At 42.5% G+C, this 23286-nt stretch overlaps 1 protein-coding gene across 1 annotated transcript in view; it reads left to right on the forward strand.

Annotated features, from left to right (window-relative positions):
- Window positions 1-23286, forward strand: part of LOC122776208 — a 46202-nt gene that overhangs the window by 8946 nt on the left and 13970 nt on the right. The window lies entirely within an intron of this gene.

The raw sequence follows: 23286 nt of genomic DNA on the forward strand, positions 1-23286 counted from the left end.
ACATTCACAAACACACACAAACAGTTTTCCTGGCTGAGGTCCAGCGCAGCACCCAGCCTTTCCACAAGCGTTTGAGCCATATGGGCTCAGAGCATTACACGCTGTCAAAGCATAACAGTTCAGCCCCGGGTTCATAAGGCCAAGCACATCTAGGTGATCAGTGCTTCCGCTCCAGATTCTGTTTATGACTTGTGTATACACACCGTGCAGTCTATCAGACAATTGTATACACCCCACACCCAGCGTCAAGCTCACACAGCTGGCACAGCCAAACATTGACAGTATGTTTGGGAAGGGGGGAGAGAGAGAGAGTGTGTGTGTGTGTGTGTTGCTGTGTGTGTGTGTGTGTGTGTGTGTGTGTGTGTGTTACATCTTCAGGACCTTTTCTGGCATAAACACTGACTTGTCAGGACTCGTAGTCCTCATGCTTTGTCCAAATGAGGCAGAACCTAATTGTTGAAGCCCAGGTTAAGTTTCCAGTTAATTGTGATTAGGTTAAATTTAGGGTTAGGTGTGAACTGGTTTTGTTTTTGGATTGGGATTGGGTTTGCTTAGGCCTGTTTTAAGAAAAGCTGCGTAAACCTCTCTCTCTTTGCCTGTGTGTGTGCAGCAGGCTCCATTTTGAGGCTTAATACTTGCTTTTAGAGTTCAGGTTACGACCAGATTTAGGTTAGGCGTAGGGCAAAGGTTAAGGTTACGTATTTAGTTGTGGTGATTAAGGTTGGAGTTATGGAACTGTCAAAAGGGATCGGCACAGGGATAGTGGAAAATACATAAGTGTGTGTGTGTGTGTGCGTGTGTGTGTGTGTGTGTTTTTTAACTCACTTAACTAAACACACATTCACAGATTCTGGAAATAAAGTCAGACAGACTATATGAGATGTGTTAAGACTTGGCCAAAGTTGGCCAGATAAAGTGATTGTGTTTGAGTTCACAGCTCACTGTGTTTCATATACATTGAGGAAAATGTGTGGTTTGTTCACACTAAGGCTTCAAGTGCTTAACTTTTACTTTTTAAGGATAATGGAGTCACATTTTATAGAGCTGAAACAGGTGTTTGGGGCTGTGAAAGTAGGAGGTGCAGATGGTTGAAGTGATGAGGTGGAGTAATAACAAACTTCAGTATAAATTAAAGTTAAACATTGCCATTTAAGGGGAGTGTCAGCCAGGTTGAAATGCACCTTTAATTTGCTTGCTTCTGGAAATCTAAAGGGATCAGAGTCAGAAAGACTGACTCGGGTTATTTCTGCAAACGCACCAGGCTTCAGAGGACTATTTCAAGCCCAAAACAAATCTGGTTACTGGTCACAGAGAATCTGTGCAGGCAGTCTTATTTTGTCTTATTTCTTGTAGCATCTTTCCTCTGCCTTACCCTGAATGTTTGACTACTTATAAAAGAGGTCATCTGCTTTGTTCCGACCAGCTGAGAGTATACACGTGTGTTTCTGTGTGTGAGAGGTCATGGTCACAAACCTACACATGCTTCTGTTTAACTGGTTCCTTGTGGCTATCTGTTGGTTATATCTCTGCTGTGGAAGGTCGGTGCTCACCCTCTAGACTTAACCTCAGCACAGTTATGTATATCTCATTTCTGGGTTTGCATTAAGCTTGAAACTGCCAATGAGGAGAAAGATTTGTTATGTGAACCATGTGTGACCGCGGAAGCAGACGTGAGAGGTCAGAGCAGTGGGGATCGCATTGAGCGCGGCTTCATCTGTCTGTCTTTTCACGCTCCATCTCCTGTCAGACGTGAGATTGACAGTTTGGTGTAATGCTATCAGCACCTAGACAGCTACTGAGGCTGAAAATGAATGCTGATACTAGAGATTAGTGTGTTTTTAAGCTTTATTAGCCCTGTAGGAGCTCCTCGAGCCCACAGTATCAAATGAAGTTTTTGATAACATATGAAAGCAAAATTCGATACAGCATTGCATACTGCATTGTCCACTTCTGCTCTGTAGGTTGTGGGAAATCTGCCTTTTTTAATCTTTCTCTTTAGGTAGATCTAGCGAGTGGGCTTGTGCAGCTGGACTAAGCTAACAGAGCTTCTCCCTGTGAGACGCAGTGGTATGACGTGTAAATACAAAACATAGTATAATGTGTTCACAGATTAGAGGATTGATATCCACTCACTGGGCTAACAATGGTCTCGCCAGTTTGAGGTGTAGTGCTGCTTTGCTCCTTTGTGGTGTTTATGTCTCCATGGGAACTCCGTCTGGCTACTTGTTAGCACAGTATTAAATAATCTCGTGCAAAAAGTATTATCATAAGGATGTTGACTCTGGAAAAAGTGCATGTGACTCTGGATCTTCAGAAAAGACATTGTATTGTAGTTGTGTAGCCACATTAATCTGGATGTGTTCACAGTCGCCTTCATTTTAGGTTTAAAATGCACAGGAAACGTAACGTTGTCCTACCGTGATGCTCAAAATACACACATGTGTGCTTAATTTATGTTAAAGTCTGAGAAAAGAAGAACTGTCAGCCAGAAAAGCAGTGGATATAGTTTCATCATTGCACATTTTGAAAAGGAGAATACAATTAAAGTTTTTTGTGTAAGCCATTGTGCAGAGCAACCAGGCCCACTGAGGAATTATGTCTACTTATTATTCCCAGCGACCCTGGGCTAAATGAGAATGCTTTCTGCAGGAGGCACAGCTCCAGGTATGCTAACAACTTAAGTGCTGTGCAGCACTGAAGCAGAAACACTTTTCCTGCCACAGTTCTGAAAAAGCAACCTTGGGATTTCAGATTTGGTCTAACAATAGAAAACCTAATAGGCAGATCATCCCCTCAACCACAAATGCCTCTTTCTCTCAGCTAGTTTTTATTTGAGAAGCTGAAACACATCTAAGGAGCTTAGTTGTATTGAGGACACAGGCAGACACTGGGGAGAAGGAGATATAAGGAATCTCATAGACAGCAGAGAACATTGATGTTATCACTCTTTGATTCTTATTCGGAATTCTCCTCCACTCTGCCTCTCTTGTATCCAGGCGTCTCCATCTGCTTCTGAAACCAGTCAGATTTCAACTTGGTATGGCTTTGGGAGACATTAGACTGCCTCTGTGGTCCAGACACCTCCTTCAAGTAGAGTGACAGACTCAGAGGAGAGCAGCAAGGGGGAAAGAGGGTGGGCAGACCAGAGGAATGACTATCAGGTTTCCCTCCAGCAACGGCTGGGACTGAGCCAGAGTTACCATAGGGCTCTTCACATTCCCAGAGGCATTCAAGTGCATCCTGCTCATGAACCTCAGCTATTCTGTTTCATGAAAGAAATTCATAATTTCTGCTGACATTTTGTTTTCCAGTGATTTTCGTTGTGAATAAGGAACAGTGGGGGCGTCAGTGTGTTGTGGTGTGACAGTTGTATTCATCTGTTTGTGTTGGAGAGCATGCTCTCCTGAGGTGCACCATGTGTTTTAGATGTACGAATATATAGATTTCTTTTTTTCTTTTTCTTTTTTAAAGTGTGATCAACAATTAGTCCTAATGAGTTCCCTTTTAACTGTAGTTCTCAAAGCATCAATAAAATGTACTTAAGAAGAAGAAGAAGTGGTGATGTGGTTTGATTTGTTGTAACTAAGCAGAGCACTTTGTTGTGATTATACTTCATTTTCTCCCTTGGTTTGTCTTTATCGCTTTCCCTCTTTATTTTTGACTCTTAACTATTTTACAATACTTTGCTCTTTTTGTTCTGGCTCCATTGCAAGGGAATTAATACAAACCTGTGGGCAAAGAGACTTTGATCAAACGCACAAGGGCCTGCAGCCAAAGTGAAACACAGCTGTCAATCAGAAGCTTTACATTTCAGCATGCGATCTACGATTCATCTAGACTGCTTGTTTCAGCTGAGTTCCCATGTTTCAAGCTGGGGCCCAATGGTCATACTGTGATGAAGGACATTATAAACACTTCAGCAGAACCTCTGTCTATCATTTGATATTTACCACAGAGCTTAGAACCCTAAGTGAATTTTAATGGAAGATTTCCTGCTTAGTCTCTGCCAGGCCAAAAACTATTCGGTATCACCCACTCCCGTACAGGTCATTTCCTCAAATGCAGGGTGAAGAAACAACTACGATGCAAAAAACACATTCAAGAAAAGAAACAGGAGCTTTATCCGGCTTTAAACCCAGTCACGGGTCAGTGACAGTAGTACTAGTAAAAACCAGAGGGCCATGTCGCCTCCACTCACTTCCCTGGTGCAGGCCAGAGATGAGGTGACCCACATTGTGGGGAAAGTGTGTGCATGAGTTTGTAGAAACAGAAGTTTTAAGTCAGATTTTGGTTTCGGCTGAAGGTAGCTCACCCATCAGCTCTCAGATCCTGGATAAACCTCTGACCTAATTATAACTAACGTACTTGTGTGCTTTAGTCTTTCAGCCCCATTTACGGAGCTTTCAGAATCTATAGCTGCATTTCCACTAAGCAGCTCACCGTGATTTGGTTGAAAATGGTGAATGCTAGTTTACTCGCGGCTGAAGTGCGATAGCTGGGACAACGTCGTAAATACTATGGCATCTTACCAGCACAACACAGTGTAGCACGTCAATAGATTCAAGAGGGAGAACTGGAGCACGTGGGTCACTGTTGTGCACTGACATTATTTGTTAAAAGGAAACACAAATGAATCCTCCCTCTGTGGCAATGCATGGTACATTTAAAAATAGCATATTTTGTGTTTCTTCTCATTCCGTTCCATTGTTGCCTTGAAGTGACAATTGCCTGTTGAACAGTCAACAGACTACAGTGTGCCGAGCTCCGTGTTTAGATGTCGGATCACTGTTCCTCATCAGAGGGGAACCTTCTGTCATTGAGAAGGTCCTGATCGGTTACATAGCTTTCATGCAAATAAATGTGAAACGTAGTAAAGTGGACCGAAATGTCTTAGTAATGCTGCAGAGGAATAGGTCATTTGAGGATAACTGCACTGAGGATGAAATGATCGGGCTTTTTTTTTTTCTGTAGCAGATGTGTGTTCTCTGACAGCTTGTTTTTTTCTCACGTTCCTTCATTTGTGTCAAGAGTTGAGACTCTCCCATTTCATGCTGTAGAGACAGGACAAAACAGCCCCCACAGGCAGAGGAAGGAGTTTGGTCAGTCGGATGATGTCAGTGTTTGGAGAGGAGGACTGTGTTGGTTCTGGGGAGTGAGACGAGTCTGTGAGGGGGCAAGAGAAGAGTACGTGTGGGGGAGGTAACACAAGATCCCCCACAGAGATGCTAAACTCTTTTACAGAGTGAAATAGAGAAAAAAAAGCACTCTTTAACAAGGATGAAGGAAAACGTTCCACTTTTAATCTATGTGCAATCTAAAAATAACCTCCCCTCACTGTGCACGGCCCACTGGGGCAGGCTTGTTAAAGAGTCTGTCTCCAAAGAGACAGTCAAAGTGCTGGTGAGGACCAAAGAAAAAAGGAGGAAGAAAAGAGACAAGAAAACAGGGAGGGATTGTGATGGAAAATGGAGCCTGAGTAGGAGGATGAGTGGCAAAAGGAAGAACAAAAAAAGGCAAAGACGGAAGAGTACTGGGAAAGATGTGGGACCGTTTAATCTTTGAGAGAGTGAGAAAGAGTTCATGAAGTTTTAGAGACTGCTGAGTGGATCAGACTTGTATGATGCCTGCAGGTTTCTCTCACTAAGCCAGTCAACCAGCCAGACTCAAATCAATGCCATTACACACCTATTTGGCCCTGAGGCTTTTGTGAGTCTTGGTGCAGCAATAAAAGCAGCTAATGCTTGGAAAATATGAAATAACAGATGAGTTTTAACAAGGCCTGGTGGCATTGCCCTTCTCCGTGAGGTTCACCACACAAGCAATGAATCACACACTCCACAGAGTCACCAATTCTTCAAATGCTTCCCTGCTCTCCAGTCTGAGCGTCTGACTCACAGTTTGCTACTGTACCGTCTGATGTGTCATCGTCGTCTCTGTTACTCTTACGTTTTTCTTTTCCCCCCGTCTTCCAGGAAAATGAATGGAACGGGACAGTGTTGGTTTGTTTTGGGTAGTGACTGGGATTTGGTGAGTTGCTCCAAAGACTTGTGAGAGTCATTTAACAAAGAGGGGAACAGTTTCTAAAAATACTTGACACTGTCTCCGGGACGTTCAGATCCTCCCTCGGAAACTAAAACAATCTTTGGCCTTAGTCACTAACATCCAACTGCCTGAGGGTATATGAGACTCCTCGAGACTGGCCACACCCACAGCTTTGTCTTTCTGTTGGAGAAGTCTGGCACAGATTCTGCCAGGTGGATTCACCATGCTCATCACATAGGTGCAGTACAGACAGTATAAATCAACAAACTTCCTCTGACCCGCAGTACAGTCTACTCTCAGCTGGTGTGATGTCAACATTGCAGGTTATAACAGGGGCTTTTCAGGACAATTTCTTCATCCTTCCCGCAGCCTCACTTCTCTTCCTTTTTATACACTCTTTATACGCTGCGATTGCCAACAATTACATATTTGGATATTACATGTTCCAATATTCACTGAGGCGACATAAAGAGCAGAGCGCTCGCTGCCACGTACACAATCACATGACACGGCATGACAGACAAACAACATATGGACTCAGAGTGAGCTCATAAATATAACCTACTGAAGTCACAGGCCTTATCAAGGGGAGCATTTTTACTACTGTGATGTCATGTTCCCACTCAAAGCAGGGACTCTTTCCCCTTATTATGTTTTCCCTTTTTTAACATAGGTGGAACTTGTGGAATCAGCTTGTCATTTGTGGCAAAACAACATCACTGACCTGGTTTCTATTGAAATCTATTGCAGATTTTCCAAAATTTGGTAAAAGAAAATGAGCATTTTTGCGTGTTCCCGTCCTATAGTGGTATATAAGCCTGGGTCACCGTAAAAGAAGGTTAAGGGCTTTCTGCATTCACGTCTTCACAGAGGTGCACGACGGTCCGCTTGAAGTAAATTGTGTCATCTATCCATTTCAGCTCTCAGCTTGCTCTCAAAGTTACGTATATGAGGACATCCAGCTCGCATACGTACACACAGATGTATAACTCAAAGGATTCAGGGACATAAAAATGGAGGAGAACTCCTGGCGTGACATCAGCACTGCTGGAATGGAATGTCAGATTGAGTACACATGTGTGTAACGCTGGACTGATGGACCTTCAGTTTCAGTGTGACCGGAACTGTGGGCATGTGCGTGCATAAGGAAATGAGAATGGAAAGTATGACACAGCAAGAAAGGCAGCACTTCTTGCTGCGTAAATAAAGAGCGCCAGTAGCTGTTAATACATGACGGCATTTTGCTGCTGCTTCCAACTACAATTGTCGTAATATTTGCTTGTTGCACTAAGTTGAGGAATGTTGTGGTTTCCTCATCAGTCCACACATTCCTCCTCTCATCTGCACTTTCTTACATTTCCCAGTGCAGTGAAATGCAGAAGCTCATGTGCCATTTCTTAAACTATGTCCTTCATTTCTCAGCTGAATGTGTTTCCATTGCACTTATTTGCATTTGCGTTGTATCGATGCGCCATTCTTCATCATATCAACTTTTCTGTGTTTCCTTTCCTTTTCTTTCTTTCTAAAATGGGCATAAAACAGGCTGATGGAAACCCACCTGCAACTGAGGCCCTTACCAAGCAAACACCATTAATCCTTATTGAAGCTAAGTGCATGAGGGCCTTTGATTTGCGACTAAGTCGTTATAATTACACACTCAAACGTTCTCTGTCATCTCTCATCGCTGGTTTATAGGAATGGTGATTGGCCTACTTTGCCATAGAAAGAAAGGTATTCCAATGTAAGATAAGAGAATGTCCCTGATAAATGTTCTATTTATATGTCTGCAGCTAGCTTTCACTTCAAAACAGCAAAGCAGATTTTGCTTTTCACTCTCTGAGGTTGATCTGTGATGCTTTTAACATTTTTAAGTCCTCTTAAGAGTTTATTACCCAGTAATTCATTTTAATTGTCCTCTGCTCCTCTACATGCTTGGTATGCAAGGTGGATAAAGCATGCAGAGTCTACTCTCTTTTGTAAAAACACCCATTAGATTATCGTTTGTTATTCTTTTCTTGGAACCGTTGCACATACTTACTCCTCCGCATACTTTTCAGTGCATGAACTCTTAGTGCAAGTGTCTTTTTTTGTGAAAACGATAATTCTGATGTCATTCTTGCTCTTTAGATTCATGTCTTATCACACAAGGAACATGTTATGACAACCTTTCATTCATGTTACAGTGTGTCTGTGATGTCGAGCTGATCCAACGGACATTTAAAATGCATCAGGCAGGGTGCTCTGTCCTCCAGTGAGTAGAAACACAGAAGGTTCAAAAGTCAAGTAATCACATTTTGCATGAGTGCAGCTTCTGTTTATTTAGCATTTCTGCAGGTTCAAATATTTTTACATATTTCCTAAATGGTGGCTACTATTTTCAACTGAATCTTTTAACTGAGATCAGGGTGTTTTTTAGTGACCAATGGTCCCTGAAGACCCACTAGACTCAGATTAATAGCTTTCTTGTTGCCCCAGAGATTCAAGCTGTGCCAACACAAATGGCTGGCCACGCGATGTTGGCATGACAAATTAAACTGAGGGCAAAAGCGCAAAAGGCAGACCACAGCCCAGACAAGTCGTTTTTTCTATTGCAGCTGCATAAAGACAGCATTAGGACCTCAATGCTGACCTGAGGGGTCAAAGGTACAGGGTTACAGACCCCAGTGAGTCCCTCTGTTGCAGCCTTTAAATGGACTATGACATTCATCAGCTGCTCATGGGTGCAGCACCAGCATTTTTGGTACATTTACAGAGTTTGACACACAAATTACAGTCTTCTATCTTTACCTCGGCTTGTGCAAATGGAAATCATCTGACTGTTGTGCAGAGTTATGAAGGCAAAGAAAGCTGGCACACTGCACTGTAGAACTCACTAAAGAAATACCTTTCTGTTATTGACTGAAAGTTTTTCATTTGCAATTTGTAATGAAAAGCGAATGAAGTGTGTCTGACATCCTGATTTATCCTTATGTCTAATTTCAGAAACTATTATGGCATCTTAGTCCTTGGTGACTCATATATTGTATCCTGTCTCTGAATCAGATGCTGGTCATTGTCAGCACAATATCTGAATGTTTTTAATGCTTTCCAAGTGTTAATACGTGACAGTTTTTGTTTGGTTTTATGTTGTGTGGTTAAAAGTCAATTGGCTAAAGTAAAGAAGAAAAACAGAGCCTTTAAATCATTTCTGATTTTCAGATAAGAGTCTGTAAAGCACGTGCGTGGAGCTTTCTACGCGCTCTCTCTCTCTCTCGCTTTCTCTCAGACACGCACACATATTTGGGGCATGAATGCTTGGCTGCATCGGAAGGTCGAAAGGGGATCGTTGGTAGCTGTTTATGCAGAGAGTATGAGGAAGTAGAGTGACTGTGAGAACCTGAGTCTCAAACACTCTGGGCTTCTTGTCTCTTCCAGTCACAGAGGAATAAAGCGTTTGAGCAGATCAAGTTGTGCGGCAGCTGTAAAAATAGGAAGCAGAGGGAAAGTATGAATCATGTGAGGGAGGACGCGGTTACATTATCTTGCATATATATATACGATGAAGAGGATCCAAATGATGTGCCCCCTTTTCAGGCCTTATCAGGTAAATGCCACAGCGAGCCAGATGAGATGAATGTAACACAGACCAGCTTGATGAAGAGAGAACTGAGACTCTACGAGTTTTCATAAAGAGTTACAGCACAAGGTTAAAGTGATATTTGAATGTATTTTGAAGTGTGGTTGTATGAAGTACATGCATAATAGTCATAGACATTTTCTGACTGGAAAATCTGTGTTTTTAGCTCACGGCAGCTGCTGTGTCAAACAGAATGAAGGAGTTCAAACAGTGAAGTAACAGAATAACACATTTGAACTCTCAGTTTCTTCTTCATTGAACTGGTTCTTTTTATATCCATCTCTATCATTTGTATATTGTACTAATATATAACATTGTCAGTGGTCACCAGAGTCAAAGGGATTTCTTAATGTTCTGCCCTAAGAATGCTTCACTATTATGTCAGCACCACTTGGTTGCTTTCAGTTTGATTTGGGACTCGGAAATAAAATTCATCCTCTTTGTCAGTTTTGCATAAATGTGCTATTAAGTGCTCGTGAACTGGGTTGAGGAACGTTCCAAAGTACACAGCATTCTCTTTGGGGTCACTCTTTTGCTTGGCCCAGTTGCTCACCTCACACACAGGTATGTGAAGTCAGAGAGGTTGAGCATACATGGTCAATGCACAGAAGCCACTTTCTCTATTGCAGCTTTTAGCGCTGGTCTCCAGTGAGCCTGTGCAGCTCTGAGGGGAGCGACACGAGCCCTGCCAGGGACCTTTGGTTTGTTCCTCTGCCTCCGCTCAGCCACCGACCTATAATAAGGCCTCCTGTTCAGTATGGCAAAGGAAATAGGGAGAGTGGAAAAAAAATCACCGTAGACCAGGTTGACTAAGTTTGTTGATCGACCAGAGATTAGCCCTGTAAACACAGGTTTGGGTCTATTACACCGCAACGTCTTAATAGAGCTCAATCAGTAATAGCAGCGTTGTTTCTGACAGGCTGCAGTGATTCAGTCCTCTCAGTCCTGGAGAGACTCGAGTTTCTTCATGTAACTTCTCATCTGTGCAGGTGTTGACAGAGCCAATTGAAAAGGATCCTGCAGACGTCTGTCCTTCTGACTGAATCAGTGGCCGTGTTGTACACTGGTCAGACCCTGCAGTGATCCCACTGAATCAGTGGACATGTTGTCTCCGCAGCGCTGTCCTGTCCAGCACGGATGAGATCAATACTGGTGTTGTGCAGCTTTGGGACAGCAGGAACTGGATCAGTGCTGGTTCTGTTCTTGCCACCATGGGTCAGTGCTACACACTCTGTGTGACTGAGCTGTGGCTGCATGAATGGCCTCTTGCAGTGGCTGTACAGAGCGTCATTCTTCTCACCCTCGTCTGAGGCTGACATCCGAGGGGGAAGCCCAGGGAGCCGGCAGGCTAATGTTTTTTTATCCCCCTGGTAGGAATGGACGTATCAGGTGCTGTTTTAATGCATTTAAAGTAGAAAAACAAGGCCAATGACCAATGGTCGAACACAACAAGGACAGTAGTGAAAACAGCTTGTGACTTAGGCCCTCCCTTTTTAATATGCAAGGGCAAAAGCGAAAACATCCATTCCAGTGACAGAGTCATTATTAATGCGCTTGGTTTGTTTGTTTTAAGATTTATTTGCCCACTCGGCCATTTCCCCAAGAATCTTAATACCTGTGCCCCCTTGGCCCTCATTGGGTCCCTGCATAAATATTTCAACTTGGTGGGAGTCCACGATACCCAAGCTCATGTCCCCCCCACTTTGACCAGGTCTAGATGGGACTACAATGTGGGCATTCCAGGAATAGCAACATGATTCCAACGCCTACACACACACACACACACACACACACACACACACACACACACACACACACACACACACCAGACAGGGATGTTTTTTTAATCATGCACCATTCTCCTCTGCACGTATAATTGTATCCCCTTTACGACATTCCGTAGACTGCACAGTGTTGCCATTAGGGGGACCCTTCTTTCCCTCATTACGCCAGGTTTGCTTATTTACACTAAACCAGTAAAGGCCAACATAAAATGATCCACCCCCCGACAGTGTCGTATGTCATCATATATCGTGTGGATGCGACAATAACAACATCTCATGATTTGATAATAATGAAGTCCACAGTAGAACATGGATTGTGATATTGTGATGGTGACATAGCTGTGAGTAGCAGGTGAAATGTTACACACGCTCACTTTTATTCTCTGTGTAACTTTAGCTTGTGTCTCTTTGTACAGAGAGAGTAATAGGTATATATATATATATATATATATATATATATATATACTATACGCTACACATTCACCAGATAAATCTTGTAATCTCGTTGGCTGTTGGGAGGGACTTCTTCGGTGTTTGGTTGATGTGAAAAAGCAGTGATGCAGCCTTGCTCTGAAACTTTCTTTCTGTCTTTTTTTTGTTCTGCTAATGAATTCAATCATTTCTGAAGCTGTAGTTTAACATGCTGTAACATTTAGCATGGCTGCTCACCAGAATAGTGTAGCCGAAGGGAAGACGTGTTATCAAAACAACCTGAAGCTGTTCTTAATCCACATCTCTGGAGGGATGATGTTACCCTCAGGTTTTTCTACTCATCTATCCTCATCTACAATGAGGGCAATATTTTGAGTCAATGTATGAATTAATGTAGTGGTGAATGTTTTTTCTCTAACACCTTCTCAACACGTCTTTTTGGGGTTACAAAGTTCCAAGTGTCCTTTCTTGTGACCCGTACTCCCCGATGTGTACGTCACTGCAGTTTGGCAGTGTCTGCATGTTGTTTTTTGTTTGTCTTTTCTCCTTTCTCTTTTCTTGACACATGGAAACTTAAATACTTCCACATGTCTGTGGCTGGAGCATCCACAATTTCAAAATCGTAGTCTCCTTCTCTCCCACATCCATGCTCTACCCTTTAGTGCCACTCACACCTTTGTGTTGCAGTGAAGTAGATCTGTGGAGGCGGTGTGTGACGCACACAGGACGATCTCTCTGTAGTTCTCACCTCCTGCGCTCTGCACCGCTGCACATGAAACTAAATCAAAGACAAATAGTTTCATATGTCATTGTTCCATGGTGGTATTGAGACACTTATGTTGATGCAATATTGAGAAACTGATAACGCCTTTATATTCTGTATCAGAGAATTACAAATGTCCTGCAAACGCTCACTCCCAACTCTGCACAAATGATGATTAATCTCTGTGAATACCTTGCCGTATTCAAGGAGGATCAATAATGCTCCTGCACTCTGAGCAGCAAAGCACAACACTTTACACAAGCTGTATAAATGTTTTGTGACTGCGTCTGCTCCCATGCAGTGACAGTCTTTCCACAGGAAACTATTTAACCAGGATCTATCACTATAACTTTAGCTCGGCTTGTCCTTTTATCAATGACCCTTGACTCTCTCTTTTCCTTGTTATGTAACAAGACAGATGCCAGAGGTGTGGCTGCACCAGACAGACAGACAGACAGACAGACAGACAGACAGACAGACATCCTACAAATACTTGACACCAGCGTGTTTCACCTCCCCAGTCTGGGGGCAGCACTGACGTTTGTCTGTCAAACACCACTGAAGAGAGGGAATGAGTGGCCAGTTAATCTTAATGCCGCTGAGAGGGGAATATTTGTGAATTTTCAAATAAAGCTATCCTGAGTTTGGTGGAGGAGCAGGGAGGAGCTCTGGGAAGAGGATGAATAAGGTCCTGTGCTCAGCCACTGGGTGGACTGAACCCCTCTGTTTGTGCTTTTTTCGGCCTTGGCACACAGGGTTGCCTGTGAGGAGCGGGTCGGAAGCAGGAAGTGGTTGTGTAAGGTGATCTGCAGATGCCGCACAGAGCCCCTTTTCAACTGCAGACCCCTCAGTCCCATTCTGTACAGCGACACATCAGGTAGTCCTCCTGATGCAGGCACAGCAAGACACAAGCCACACCCACAATAGGCAGAGAGAGAGAGCGAGAGAGAGAGGGAGAGACGGAGAGATGAGAGTAAAAGATAGGAAGGGGGGAGAGAAAGAGAGTGGACTACAACTGGAAAATAAAAACATGGGCTTCTTCTGCTTCACTCACTGATCAGATAGGTAATAAAAGCATTCCTGGACAATGGTCTTGATTTGTATCTGTTAAATCTGTTGTTATTGCAAAGCAAACAGTGATGAAAATGATAATGTCATCACTTGACTGTCAGTAGAGATGTCAGATTAGTCTACAGGTGAACAGCACACAGAGGAACTTATTTAAATGTTACTGTCTCTGCTGCATTATCTTATCCTTGGCTTTGATGCAGGAATTTACAGAAGGATTTTGGAGTGGCATATTTAAAAAAACACAAACAAAACAAAAACAAACATGTGAAGCTTGTCTGACCAATGTCTGAGTACACATCAAAAATATCTCATTATACACAGAAGCATTTTTAAGTTTATACTTAGCTTTATTTTAATATACCAGCATAGTTGGGCAACGTTACTCTGGAAGTGACTTAAAAAAGTAATAATATTACCTCTTACTTTGTATCAAAAGTAATATTTTACTCTATTACTTTTGTAAATACAATCTGTACAAGTTTCTTTTGGAAACAAAGACATTTTATTGAACTGCAATGTGACCTGCCATGACCTGAGCCTCTAAAGTAAAAAACAAATCACAGCCTAGTAATGCAATGGTACGTTTATTAGTAATTGTAATATTATTACTGAGATTGTAATCACGAACACGACTGGTTATTGAATAACTTAATGATTTTACAATAATGTATCACTAAGTAACCTCAACACTGGACACCAGGCTGTAGTTTTAGCTCAAATTAAAATACAGGGCAGATTGTTTTCTTTTTTGAAACCAGCAGTGTGGAAATCGCCCTGAGCAGGAAGTGATAATCAGTGGAGTGCAGTTGAAGGGTGGTGTTGAGCGTAAATTCTCATCACTCCGCTCATATTCTCTGGTCTGATGTAGATTATCATTCAGCACTCAGAGCTGCGGGAGCTGGACTATGTGTCCTCTCTGTTTGACTTCCTCTCCTCTTCCTCACGTCTCCCCACCCCCTCTCTCTCTCTCTCCCTCTCTCCTGATCATGACTTTTGGATTTCCCAGGCGACATAATGCTTGTCGGTGAATTGCTGAACTTGGTAATATCTGATTTCAGATCCTGTTGCTGCCCAAGGTCACGTCTCCCCTCCTGTTAGGTATTTATAGATGGTTTTTGCAGCTGCAAATAAAGAGTCTTCTCTACAAAGGTGGCCCATTGACAATACACTGAGCAGGAATGCTAGGCACGCCAACTGATCCATCACTTCCCACATCATTTTGCTTTAATTATCCTGACTATTTTCAAACCATTACCATAAAGTGGCTTTGGCATGATACATGCCACCTTGTCCCCCGCCGCAGTAAACAAACAAATAGTAAAAGAAAAAAGTCCGATTCCTCACTTTACATGGTATGAAGGAGGCTTTTGTTTGAAAAGGATTCATTGCTATTGTTTCCACCAGCGCTACTGTGGGTGTGATCAGCTGCTGAAGTGGTCCACAGTGTCAGGACTCCAAAACAGAAACAATTATTGAATGGTCTTTTGCTGGAACGTCAGTTTAGCTTTCACTGGATTGCTGAAACAGAGTTTGCAGTTGGTATTATTATGACGGAGATTAACGTGTGATGAAGTGATCTGGACAACTCATTTAGCCGCAGCGAGTCTTTGAAGGTCTGCCCAGGCCGAGGAAAGCTTTGAGAACCAAGACAGACACAGACAGACAGACAGTGTGCAGCCCACTGTCCAGCCCACTGTCCAGCCCACTGTCCCACCATAACGCTAATAAAAGCGAACAGAGAGAGAGAAGTATCCTTCACTTTCACTAAAGTCCTGCTGTTTTGTGACTGTGTATATTTTTGAATACCATGTCACAGGCTACTTAGGAGAGCCCGAGACATAATTAGGTCATTTGGACATTTCCTTGGGCTATTTAAAGGCAGGCAGGATGCATTTGGAAAATACTGGTCCTGACTCACGCACACTGGGCCTGGAATTCCCTCTTTACCATTGGCCAGGAGACTACTGATTTTGGCCTTGGTGTAAATTGGACTGAAGAATAAAAAAGGGAGAGAAAAATATTATTCAATGTTTTTTTGTTTTTTTTTCCTTTGCTATGCTTTCCACCCACCCCTTACCATACATACTTGAATTGCACTGCAGAAATTAAACTATACTCAGGCTCGCCCCGAGACACTTAACTCCCAATAACCTCAGCTCAGGATCTTATTCTTTGAGTTAGCTGTGTTGGTTCTAGCATTAAACCATGACTGTCAATCATGCGCTCCCCCCATGAGCGTCCGGAATCCTTTACAAATATTTTTGTTTCCTCCTCGCACCATCCTCCACCTGCCTCTCAGTTCCTGTTGCTTTCATGTGCTCTTGGGTTAGAGAAAGAAAGAAAGACAGTAACAATGACAGAGTGAGGGGAAGATGGAAAATGACAGGATGATGCATTTAGCATTGTGCTTTCAAACAGAGAAACTTAAGAAGGATGGAATTTACTGATGATGCATTTCAGCCTTTAGTTCAGACTTTTTCTCTCAGACTTCATCACATTACCTGTGTCAAAGTTGAGAGGGAATGAATCACTTCCTGATTTTGCTCAGCCCTTTGATTTAAATGTTTGTGTGCCAGTCTGTGACCCCGGTGAGACAACGTTAAAAACTTTGATTCATGTGCTGAGGCTTGAAATAAATAGCAGTAAACCCATTACTCTCTAAAAACCACCAATCTGTCGCAGAATATCTGCCAAAATTAGACATAAAAGCTCCAGCAGGCTCACACAGAAATCCACGTATGTCCAATTAGACTCAATGGAGTGTGCAAATGTGTTCTCACACACTCAGTCACTGCATGTGTGTTAAAGCTGAAATTATTTCCATCTCCTCTAATCGCCAACTCGGGCTGTCCCTTTTTCCAAAAATCATGCTCCAACGAATTCATAATGACACAGTGACCCGTCCACACACGTCACAGCTTTCATTGCAATTCTAATCGTTGTATTAACAGTGCTGCTAGTGTAATATACAGCACATACAGCAGTAGGATGGAATAAACCCCCCCCTGAATGGAAAATGTGTGACAACAGGAGAAAGCTATGACAGCTTTTAACAAACAAACAAAAAGACCCAACTTATTTTCTGATAGTATTAGATTATTATTAGTGTTAGTACTATTATTATTATTATTGTTCACAGATGTGTTCAGTGCTCACAGATGTGCCTGGCACACACAGGTATTCATGAGCCAGCTTACACAGAACTGCACGCAGTGTGTCTCTCCACCTAAGCAGGGGGTTGCTTACTACCTGCAGAGAGAGGAGTCTGTCTCACGTGTTTGTTATTATTGTTATATAATAATGTTTTATACATGGTAGGGAACTTTTACCTCTGCTGCATTCTAAGGGGTGCTGCTTCAAAAGGCGTTTATGGGATGGCAGCGTGCATTTTCAGCAGGTCATTATAGTTCAAAAGTGAATTTTTCATCCCACTTTCCAAGTAATATTGTAATTTTTTTATATAAAGTGACATCCCTGTTGCAAACATTAACTTAGACCAGAGGTTTGTTTGCAGGTAGTTTTGTGTGTTCATGTAGCCTGCTCCCACAGTGTTTGAAGAAAACCCTTATTTACGCTGACTTGTTGGAGCTTGACTGTCAGTCCTATTGTCTTGATATATGCATTTAAACCTCCCTCCAAGTCTTACATGCCAAGCGTAGTCCCTGAAGGTGAAAGGTCATGAGTGTGGCCTGGAGGTGCATCCAAACAAACTTTCTCCTGATTATTCCTTGATGATGTCTGCCACTCCCAAACTCTGTGAACCACACTTCAAAGTCAGACGTCACCCCACCCCATATTTGTCAGGAAAAACTAAACTGAGATGTGTTCATGAGAAATGAACCAAGTTTAGATTGAACGCAACATGGTTGGTACTGTACAGACCACTTTATATTTAGTTTCATGTACAGTAGTACCGCTTTAAAACTTTAGCCTCTGATGCACCCAGCTTTTTTCTTTCTTTATTTTAGGTTTTCTGCACAAACAGAAGCAGCTGCATAGCTGAATCATTGTTTTGCCATGCATGTATTACGCATGAGGATAAATAGGTGTGGACATGGTTATCAGCTGCCCTTTCCTACGTGTTTATACTTGTCTTAGGTGAGTTTGTGCTTTGATTTATGGGCGGGTGGGTGACGGGTCAGTAAGAAAAGGTTGAATCCCTTGAGGCCACTGACTCTCAGGCTGTAACCTTGCTGCTGCTGCTGCTGCTGCTGCTGCTCAGTCTCCTCTCAGGACTTTCACCTGGGAGTGGGCCTGAAGGCCTCTCACTACCGCTGGCTTGTATTTGTAAATGTTAATAGAGCAAAAAATGCAGTTCCTGTATAAATAAATGTCTTCCTTTGTAATGTTTTCTTAAATTAGCATTTGATTAATGGGAGCGTTTTAAGTAATGCTCATTGGAACTACTGAATCCCTGGAGAAATGGTGGATGTAATAATACTAATACATGCATTTGTAGCTCTTATGTGAGCACATGCAGGAGCATGCATCGGCCTCAGGGTTTACTGTTTATGTGTATAGAAGTCAAATATTGAATATGAGAGAAAGAGAAAAGGTGTCACAGTAACACCGCTCAGGACCTGGAAATCCTACTTTTAAAATGTTCAAAAAAGAATAAATAAACCAGGTTTTTTTCTTTTATTTTTGCTGGTTCTGTTTTCGCCTGTAGTTTGAAGCACAGTTATTACTTGAGATTTATGATGTCCTTGATGTCCTTGACATTTAAGCTAAAGCTACTATATTTCATCATTCACCATTTGTTTGTGTAGATGGGGAGGTCAGAGGTCAATCTCCCAAAGTAAGTAAGCGTGCAGCCTCAGATGTTTTGTGATTCACTGTTGGAAACAACAACAACATCTGAACTCACCACTTACTCTTTGAAAAAGGCCATTTCTGGCCAAGACTTGGAATCACACAGTTGATTTTTGTGTTTTACTTTTATTTGATGATAAATTTGTGGTGTTTTCTTTGCAGAAATGACAACAAGTTCATTCAAGACACTATTTTGTTTGGGGCACTGTCGTTGTATCCTGAGCTGCTGACACAGCACGAGTCAAGCTCTGCGAGACAACTCCAGATGTTACTGCAATAATTAAGTTTGAGGTTTCAGAGAGTCATCATTAATGAACCCTTGTCCCGTTCCATTTTGAGGTTTCTTTTAGATTTAATGAAACTTTGCTGAAGTTTGGGAAGCAACCAAATACTTTGCCCCAGGCAGAAACAGAGGCAAGAAAATATTGATCTACTTAGATTGTAGAAAGAAAGAAAGAAAGGAAGAACTTTGTTCATTAAGTTGTCACATTTGTGGGAGTCAGGACATTTTTGTTGTCCTTCTGCAAATATCCTGTTCTATTCGGTCATGTTTTACCTTCTCACCCTCGCCGAACCAGAGTAACCAAAGTAATATTCCGTAGACATGCAGAAATAAGGGAAACTATGTCAAAAAAGGAGGAAAAATGAATCTTTAAACTCTTTAAAACAAAGATTCCATCATGTTTGTGGAATGTTGTGGTTTTCAATATGGAAACGTTTGAATACAGAATCTAGTGGTTAGAAAAATAAATAGAAGAAAGAAAAACCCGTCTAAGACAGAGGAAAAAGTTGGGAGGGGGTAAGGGGAGCCTCTGGAATTACACACCAAACCCCCTTTAGACACACACTCACACACACACTATGTACACACTCCTTCCCTTTTCCTAACTGCTCAGCTAACCACGTTGGTTTAAGGGTGGGGTTATGGTTGGTGGAGGTAGGGAGGCACGAGTATAACAGTCCTCCTTCAGTTCTGCGCTCGCTCTTTCTTTTGAACTTTTCTCCAGCGTCTTCCACACATTCTGACACAACGGCACCACAGTGTGAACAACGACAGATGACTCTTAATGAATTATTCACTGTAATTGGAAAATAACCAGTTCCTGACAGACAACTGTGTGACATTCATTCCCTACCATGACTTCTGTGCATACACATAAAAATGGACATAGTCAAAAGCAGCAGTCATCCACCAGGGGGCACCTCCACTGGTTACAAAGAAAAAGTCTATGGGAACATTTTCCTTAGGAGTTAATGGCCTCACTGACTACTTCCAGCTCTTCTTCAATAGAACAGGATGCTAAATTATTTTTCCATTTAGCAGAAAATAGATGATAACCACGTGTCATGTGAGTGGACACCTGTGTTTGTTTTCATCAATTAGTTTGTGTGAAAGCAAGCCGAGTTCTCCTCACATCTCTCGCCCCGGTCTGTCTGTGAATGGACATATGTGCAGAGATCTTAAAAGCAAATTGCTTGCATAATGGATGTTTCCAAAAATACAGAAGGAGTAGGGCAGGCACGCTGACCAAGGTTTTGGCGGCACGCCCCGCATCCGGGCCTTTGGCCAGCTGTTCTCGCTGTGTGCATTCCCTTCACTGGACCAGTCGTGCTGGGAGAGGTGTGATGAGAGCAGTCAGACAGCTTTTATTCTGCCACTTGATCCCGACCCCCACCCCCCGACCCCCACCCCCACCCCCGCATCCCTCCGATTACACAGCCTCCTGGGCTACTCAGCACACTGAACATCCTCTTCACTTCCTGGCATGGTCTTTCCTCTCCTCTCCTCTCTGCTCCCCTTCTTTTTCTCTTTACGGCTACTGTGTGGTGATATTTCATATTTCAGTGACCATATGGAGAAGCTGAACAGCTTGGGAAATTCGTGCTAATACCAGTTATTGATTCATATTATTATAAAAGGATTCATTGTTGGCTTCTTCGGGCTGCTGCTGTCACTCCCTCGGCTCTACTAAGAATGCCTTGTACTGTATATCTGCAGAGGTTTGTGTGGTATCTTACGCAGATGTGAAATATCTGCCTATCTTGGTATGTTTTTAACATCACGATGGCTGCTCTCCGGTTACAGAGCACGCATAAACAGAAATGGTGAATAGCTCAAAGGGAAGGGATGCCTCAGCGTCTGGCCTTTTTCAGGTAACCGATTTTGAGAGATATGGAGCTCATTGTGGGTCTGAGCCTCTTGGAAAATAGAAAATGTAAAGCCAATTACAAGCGGAAGGCACCAATTTGATGAGTCGACAGAGATTTTCACTCCAGCCAACACCACATACATCCTGCACCAAAATGACAGGAAAATGAGTTTCAGGAAATTGACTTTTCATATAAGCACCTTTTAGCCATTTCTTCATCTCAGAGGAAAACCAATACATGCCCCTTGATTAAGTGAGGAGAAAAAACACTTCCACACAAAATGCACCTACACCACACAAACACAGCAGTTCTCCACCACTCAGCAGTCTACAGCATCAGGGTGGTGTTGTGGTGAAGCCATATGGGGCGCCACTGCTTGAGGAACTTGGTGATTTGACAGGAGGCCTAAAGAACACACACGCACGTGTGCGCGCGCACACACACAGCCTTAATTGACTTGTAAAACCCCACTAAAACACACTTTTATGGAACACATTTTAGAGCAGTCGCGCAGAATTTGAAATCAACTTCTGCCAAGATTACATTTGTGTTACCAGCACATTGTACTTATGCTCAATCCAAGAACAATTTATACTTTTCAAGATAAAACTCAATAAGCTGTACCAAAGTTACCACCAGACTGGCAGTCTGATGCACATAAACTCTGTGTGCAAAGTAGCTTTTGGCTTGTGTGGAGGAGATTTCTACAAGGAAGAGTTTCCAAGCTGCACCACAAGGAAGAGAGGACATTTGTTTGGGCATAAATTGACTCTTCACTCTTCATAAACTGTCAAATCAAACTGTGGTGTGACTTCTATAAGGCCCGTCGAGATCCTCATGCTGCTCCTTGTGTTGCTCAAAGCATCCAAACTTCACAGGTCGGTCTCAGCAAATACAATTGGGGCTGTGATGTATGATTGTGACTGTTGTCTCCCTGAGCTGGATTCACAGCTCATGGGCCATTCATACTGGTTTCTCCCCACCGGTAGAAGACATGGCTGCACACACTCTGGCTTTCAGATACTGTGGAGCTGATGAGGGGATGTGATTTTTCACAACCAGGCCTAAACCCAGCCAGCTCTCAGCCTCAAGGCTCCCTTTCAACCTGCTAAATGCCTCCAGGATGTTTACCAGAGGATGAGCCAGGGAAAATCATGGCAGGGAGTGATTCCTTTAGGGTAAATGTGGAGGGTCATGTCTCAGTATTTCATTATTTTGTCAGGAAAAACTCTGGATGCATTGGCTGCAGGGCAGTAATTTCACATTCTGTAGCTCATTCTGTAAGACACAGTGCTGTAGGCCATGTCGACTTATCAGATTTCTGCGTCACCGGGTTCTGTCTTTAATTGTGTGTAGTGTGTGTAACACTGAGATACAGATATAAGTCCACACATTGTACATAACTCACATTTACCGGTGTCTAATCTAGTGATTTTACCAGTGCTAGTCGTATAGGCCCATTCCTAATAATGTTGAGTTGTATTATTGTTTAATTTTCTTTTACCTTTTCTAAGATTTTTATTTCTGCAAACACTACTCAATTGTTCTGTTCAACAGTACTTTTGTCTGTGCATTTTATTTTATTTTTTTACTACAGAGCTTACTGTGCTTAGCTTTTATTTTTGGTAAATATGACATATGGATTACATTATTTCACCTCTGACCTCTTACCTGTACTTGGTTGTGTAAATAAGAGCCCCGTGTGTAATTAAATCAATGCAATAAAGGTTGAGCCCCCTGGGATGTTGGAGGGGGCACTAACAAAATCAGATGCTGATCTTAAAGGCCTTGTTCAATCTGCCAGGAAAAAAAATTCTGGGGGTTTTGAATATTCCAATTTTATCAATTAGTTGCTGAAAGCTATAAAGAATAATCATTTTCGTTCTCAAATCTCATTCAAACCACATTTGTAAGTGGTTTGAAATGCAGATTTCTCGGATGCTCAAATTGGACGTCAAATTGTCTTTTGTGTTACTTTTAAACGTGACGCATAACAATGACGTGCACCTCTGTACCTCAGCAAATGACCCTGACAACAAAATATCTCCAGGGATAAATAAAGATGATGGTGTGGGGGTCATATTTACAGCATTGTTCCATATTTGCACATTTGACCAGTCAACAAATGCAGATATAGGGTTCAGAGGAGCAATGCATCCTGCTGTAAATGTGTTTTGATCATTTGTTGTCACATCACATGCGGGAGAGTTCCACTGCAATGAATGCCCATGTGCTACATTCCCACAGTTATTATTGGCCTAGTGTAATACTCTTATTTGTTTTCTATTTTCTGGTACAAAGGACAACAAAGGCACACATGAGCAGGTGAAACAGACAAGCTGTTGGCATTGATGTTTCTTAGGAATGACATTTTGGTGCTAATTCCAAAGTTTAAAAGAAGCAGAGGCAGTGGATGGCCAAAGTAAACTAAGAAGTGAGAGTCGGTGTCTGGGAAGCCTGAGGAAAGGCACCATACATCAGTGTGCCCAAAGTTCTCACTGTCTAATGGCCGACTGACTAATCCCTGATATTCCTCCATGATCTAAACCTGCAGCACTCCGTAGCAATAGAACACTGTGGCATTGTGTCCCCACTCTTCAGGAGTCTGTGATTCA

Source organism: Solea senegalensis, linkage group LG10 (assembly GCF_019176455.1).
Source record: "Solea senegalensis isolate Sse05_10M linkage group LG10, IFAPA_SoseM_1, whole genome shotgun sequence".
In the NCBI taxonomy this organism is placed as follows: domain Eukaryota; kingdom Metazoa; phylum Chordata; class Actinopteri; order Pleuronectiformes; family Soleidae; genus Solea; species Solea senegalensis.